This window comes from Crinia signifera, chromosome 2, assembly GCF_055691185.1.
Source record: "Crinia signifera chromosome 2, ASM5569118v1, whole genome shotgun sequence".
NCBI classification, from domain to species: Eukaryota; Metazoa; Chordata; class Amphibia; order Anura; family Myobatrachidae; genus Crinia; species Crinia signifera.
In genome coordinates this window covers 169378021-169384130 of record NC_139218.1, presented here as the reverse complement: position 1 = coordinate 169384130, position 6110 = coordinate 169378021, and the positions used below count along the sequence as shown (strand labels likewise).

The window sequence follows — 6110 nt, the reverse complement described above, 5'->3', positions numbered from 1 at the left end:
CTTTACAATCCATACATATTTTATACATAAAAAAAAGAAAATTTTTAAAGTGTTAAAAAAATAAATAAATAAAATCGTAGTTGCATACCTCCCAACATGGGGACTATGTAAAAACCGGACCTGGACTAGACTCTGGACCGCCGGACAGGACATCAAAATCTGCAGTCCGGAGCTTGTAGGGTCCGGTCCAGGGGGTATCCTGTCCGGGGGGTGTCTTGTTCGGGGGTCCCTGTGATGGCTATCACCAGGGACATGGGAGAGGGGAGATTACAGCCTCCCTGTGTGGTTCGGACCCTCCGGTTTTTGCTACATGCCCGGACCATACAGGGAGGCTTTATTCTCCCCCTCCCCCTGGTGACAGGTGTCACAGGCAGCCCCCCTGGACAGGACACCCCCTGGACCGGGCGCTACAAGCACCAAAATGCAGAGTTTGATGTCTGGGCCGGGGGTTTTGTCCTGGTCCGGTTTTCACCCATAGGGCTGTTTCACACAGTACGGTTCCTGCCGCACGGTGAAATCCCGTACGGTCAGGGAGCCGCGCCGCACTCAGAATTTTATAATGGCAGGGATGGCCACAGCCCGGCAGCCGTCCCTTCCAGTGGGGGGATCCGGCTGCAGCCGTGCGGCCGGGCCGTGGCCGTCCCGTGTGAATGGACACAATAGTGTCCATTCACAACTGCTGAGTGCGGCACGGCTCCCTGGCCGTACGGGATTTCACCGTGCGGCAGGAACCGTACTGTGTGAAACAGCCCATACCCCCCAACATGACCCTCTCCAGGAGGGACACAATGCTCTGCTCCTGTGCTTTCCTGTTCATGTATGATTGCCATCACCTGTTTTCAACAGGTTTACTAATAAGAAAGGTGCTTCACCACAGGTGATGGCAATCATACACGAAGAGGGAAGTCCAGAATCAGAGCATTGTGTCCCTCCTGGAGAGTGTCATGTTGGGAGGGGTGTAGTCGTGTTTAACTGCAGTCATAAAATGACGGACTAATAAGAATCAGTCACTGCACAGTTTACTACTGTAACACATGGTCATTATGAGCCCATAATACTGTATAACAATATAAAAGTATACAGTAGGTTCAGTAAATAATGCGCTAAAGAAAGCGACTGTCCAACCGGTACTTTCCTTTCTAGTGCAGACTGATGAGTCATCAGTGATGACGCAGTAACACTGCTGCTGAGAACATGGGGCAGGCAGCGCTATTGGTAGTTTGTACAGTGCAGGCTGCTAATAGGGTATAAGTGTGGAGGAGGGTGGTGATTACTGCAGCATATATACAGGAAAGTGTATATCCGCGTTACCATGTAGCATCACTGCTTCCGGAGTCAGCTGCTGCAGATTTACAACGACACAAAATAGTATTGTTCTAGCAGGAGCTGCCTGCTACTGAGGTATGTTGGATGAGAAAGTATGGATACATTTTTAAAGTTATTATTTTTTTTTCCACGGCGTATAAATGTTGCACGTATTAATGTTGCAGACGCCTTGTAAGAGTACAGACTTGTTTTTCTCATACATGACAGTGACTTCACTTGGAGCCTTTTATTTTAAAACGTGATTATGATTTGATCACTTACTAGAACAATTGGTATTTATGCACTGTATACATCATTAGTGTGATTTATTAATCCTCAACCATTATTTATGAAACCAGATGCGTTTTCTTCCCTCCACCCCTCATACTTGTTCTTCTTGAGTATCTAACAAAATGGAAGCATGTATCAAAGAATTGTGAAGTTGTATAAATGTTTGTCAAAGGAATGTCTGTCAAAAAGTCGGCACATCCAGCTGGTTAACGCCGCCCCCACCAAATGCACACCCCCTGCCCCTGTGTATGGCTGCAAACACATACATTTGATGGTGAACATCATTCACCATCAAATGATTTTCGCCCTGCTGTCAAGAATCACTCGGTGCTGTGTAGGCCTAGGGGAGTAGAACGCAGATGTCAGTGGCTCTCCCTCGATACGGCTGGGGAATGCATGTGTTTTCTAGGGCACTCTCAGAAAATACCGGTGTGGGAAGAAAGCCGGAAATATAGTAAATGCATTGAAAAAAGCGGGAAACCATGTGAAGTGTATTAGAAAAGCCGGAAATCCTTGCAAATGTATTGAAAAAGCCGGAAATAATAGTAAATGCATTTAAAAATCATATGCAATCTTTGGTAAATGGGCCATGTTGTAGCAGCATGCTTCTTGTATATATCTTTGTAAAAACAAATAGGTTTATTGTATAGGGTCACAAACCTGTCAGCTAAGTTGCAAAAATATTATCAAACTCCTATTGTAAGAGAAGGTCCCTGCCTTTTCCATAACTGCTGATGGAGCAACATGCACATCAATTGTTGTATTGGGTGCTGCACTGTAATATTCCCTGCAGCACCCAGCTTCTGTAACTGTGTAGGAGCCAGCACTGCAAGCATGGCAGTCTCCGTGGGCAGGCTGCACCTCCGGGATGCATGTAGCAACGAAAATGGGGTGCGGAGGGTGAGGCTACAATGATGCAATCGCACATCCATGCTCCCATTCCACCTTTCAAATTGTCCTACCTGCTACAGAAATAGGGCAGACAGAAAATCAGTATGTACAGTATATATGTTTTAAAGTGTTTTCTGTGGTTTCCGGCATTTTCAATACACTTTACAAGGTTTCCATTTTTATAATGCATTAACTATGATTTCTGACTTTTTTTTTCTAATGCACTTTACATTGTTTCTGGCTTTTTCACTGCATTTACTATGATTTCCGGCTTTTCTAATAAACTTTACATGGTGGCCAGCCCTTTTCATTGCATGTACTATGATTTCCGGCTTTTCTAATACACTAGTATACATTTACTAGGTCTACAAGCATTAAGGTCGATGTGACTGAAGCTTGACATGGGTTAGGTAGACATGTCATTAGGTAGGTATATTGGATTTGAATGAGTCCGCACATAATCAAAACAATCAATCTTGAATCGTGTATACCAACATGACATACAGTGAGGGTTTTAGGGTAATGTCAATTACAGGGTTGGTGGTGCTCCCAGGACCAGTTCAGGACAAACTGTATCTTTTTTTTGGGGGGGGGGGGGGGGGGGGGGGTTCCGCATTAGGGTGCAGAAAGAAAGACTGATTTAGTCTCTTCCGGGGCACTCTTTATTGTTAAATTAGTGTTAATTAGTTTATTAAAATATAGCTTTTATTTGATATGCCTTTAAAACAAGTAGTGCTTAATACAGAATACAGACGTATATACATATAAAGTGAATTATTTGTTAACTAACACATATGGGGCAAAAATACTCCAAATCACAAAGTAAGTGGTATAAAAAGGGGGGTTGTTCAGTCTCCCCTCAGGTTTTCCCAGTTCATTTATCTTTAACCAGATTATATCCGACAGATATATTGGTTGTGTATCAAGTTTTGCGAAATTTCTTTATCTTGTAGGTAAGGCAAAATTAGTCAACCCCTATTATAATCTTGGGGTGATTTATATGGCTTTAGGTCCCAACAATGTTTCCTTTCCCTATTATTTATTATATATCTAGCTCAAGTATGAGGGTCCAAGTGACATGCAATTATTTTGTTGGATCTGTATTCCTCCTATCAATCTGTTAGCTTAACTGCACTTTCCAAATTGCAACATGTATTGTTTGATACAAAAGATGTATATTTTCAGGGCAGATTAGAAACTGTTGCAAGTTTGAACAATTTCTTTTTACTGAATTTCTTAACCCCTTCACGACATTTGACGTATATATACGTCATGGCCGGGATGTACTTCCCGACACATGACGTATATATACGTCATGACTTTAAACTGTCACTGCGTCTCGAGACGCAGTGACAGAGGGACGATGTCTGCTGTCCCTGACAGCAGACATGTCCCTGCATGCCCAGGGGGGGCTGCGATGTCGCCCCCCCGTCGGCGATCGCTGTGATTGGCTGTTCAGTGTGAACAGCCATTCACAGCGTTTTCCTGTGTTACCAGCGAATCAGACGCTTGGTAACACAGGTGTCAATCACCGCCGGGCGTCAGGGGGCATGAGGGGGTCATCGGTGACGATGACACCTCACCCCACCTGCCCCCAAGGCTGTGATTGGTCCGTGGGACCCACGGACCAATCACAGCCAAGGCGCGACATTTAAACTACCGGTGACTGCGCTGCAGACGCCATTCCGGTCTGGAGTAGCGTGCAGAGCGGTCACCGTGCCTATCTGCCGTGATACTGACCTGATCCTTGCTAATACTTACCTGATCCTTGCAAATACCTTACCTGATCACTTGATCACTGCTTGTAGCGTGCTGGACGCTTCCTGGATCTGACTTCCTGAGACTTCCTGCTGCTGCTGCAGTGTGATAGAGAGATAGAGAGAGATAGAGAGAGATAGTGACAGAGAGAGCTATATTTTGTGTCTGCTACCCCCCCTTTTTGGGGGTGCAGGGGTTTTTTATATATAAATAACTGTCGCTGCTGCTGCAGTGTCATAGTGATAGATAGTGATAGATAGTGAGGAGATAGTGAGGAGATAGTGAGGAGATAGTGAGAGATAGTGAGAGATAGTGAGAGATAGTGAGAGATAGTGAGAGATAGTGAGAGATAGTGAGAGATAGTGAGAGATAGTGAGAGATAGTGAGAGATAGTGAGAGATAGTGAGAGATAGTGATAGATAGTGAGAGATAGAGAGATTTGTGTCTGCTACCCCCCCTTTTTTGGGGGTGCAGGTTTTTTTTTTATATATATAACTGTCAGTGCTGCTGCTGCAGTGTCATAGTGATAGATAGTGATAGATAGTGAGATAGAGAGAGATAGTGACAGAGAGTGATAGAGAGTGTATATTTTGTGTCTGCTACCCCCCCTTTTTGGGGGTGCAGGTTTTTTTTTATACATATAACTGTCAGTGCTGCTGCTGCAGTGTGATAGATAGTGATAGATAGTGATAGATAGTGATAGATAGTGAGAGATAGTGAGAGATAGTGAGAGATAGTGACAGAGAGTGATAGAGAGTGTATATTTTGTGTCTGCTACCCCCGCCTTTTGTGCTGATCACTATATCTGAGGTGATCAGCAACTTTTTGGGGGTGCAGAGGTTTTTTTTTTTTATATATACCTGTCAGTTGCTGCCAGTTGCACCAAAGGTTGTGCACCTGCTGCCCCTCACTGGTAATCAGTGTCGCATCACTGATCACCTTTTTTTTTTTTTTTTGTGGGTGCTGTGTGGTCTTTTTTGAATTTTTTTTTTTACACACACTGTGATTTTGTGGGTGTCCTGTGGCCACTGTGCGCTGATCAGTGACGTACATCACTGATCAGCTTTTTTCGGCACAGGGTTGATCTATTTTTTTTTTTTTGATCAAATTCCTGTTGCCTTTGAGCGCTGTTCAGTGACAGACGTTACTGACCAACATCTGTGCTCAATTTTTGGCGCAGGACCTTTTTTTTTTTTTTTTTAACCCCTTCAATTTTTTTTTTTTTTTAACCCCTTCATTTTTTTTTTTTTTTGTATAAAGTATTTTTTTGTTCTGCACTACATACACACAACACACTACATACCCCCCGGGTTGAAATAAAGTTTGTACCCCCCCCTACACTATACACGTGTTGAAACATTTCACTACCAGTAACACAAAAATAAAAATGTCATCCCAGTCATCCAGAAGAATGTATTCAGTGGAGGAGGCATATGCCATGCTTGCCTCTGATTCTGACACAGCCAGTGAGGCAAGCGGGGAATTTGAAGGATTCGTCTTAAGCTCCTCTGGTGATGAGGGACCCCCTCAAAGACGCCCCCGTAGAGCAGCTGAGACCCCCCCCCCAATAATTGATCTTGTATGGACCCCACCACCAGACAATTTTGAGCCCCAGGTTCCTGAGTTTTTGGCCATGCCAGGAATCCAATTTGATTCCACAGGTCTCAGAGAAATTGACTTTTTCAAATTATTTTTCTCTGATGATTTTATAAATTTAATGGTGGACCAAACTAATTTATATGCCCAGCAGTTTATTGCTCAAAACCCCACGTCATCATTTGCTAGGTGGACCCCTGTAGATGCAGTAGAGATGATGACGTTTTGGGGTCTGGTGTTTCATATGGGCATAGTAAAAAAGCCACAAA

General features: G+C 43.9%; 1 protein-coding gene across 5 annotated transcripts in view; it reads left to right on the top strand.

The window, feature by feature from the left end:
• The first annotated feature begins 1240 nt into the window (after positions 1-1240).
• Positions 1241-6110, top strand: part of LOC146060207 (choline/ethanolaminephosphotransferase 1-like) — a 552072-nt gene continuing 547202 nt past the window's right edge. For 2 of the 5 annotated variants that reach the window (XM_083173191.1, XM_083173190.1), the window contains exon 1: positions 1245-1401. The gene's annotated coding sequence lies outside the window, so the exon portion shown is untranslated. Of the gene's footprint in view, positions 1402-6110 lie in introns of all 5 variants that reach the window. The other 3 variants (XM_083173192.1, XR_014470393.1, XM_083173189.1) reach the window with 3 other exon arrangements.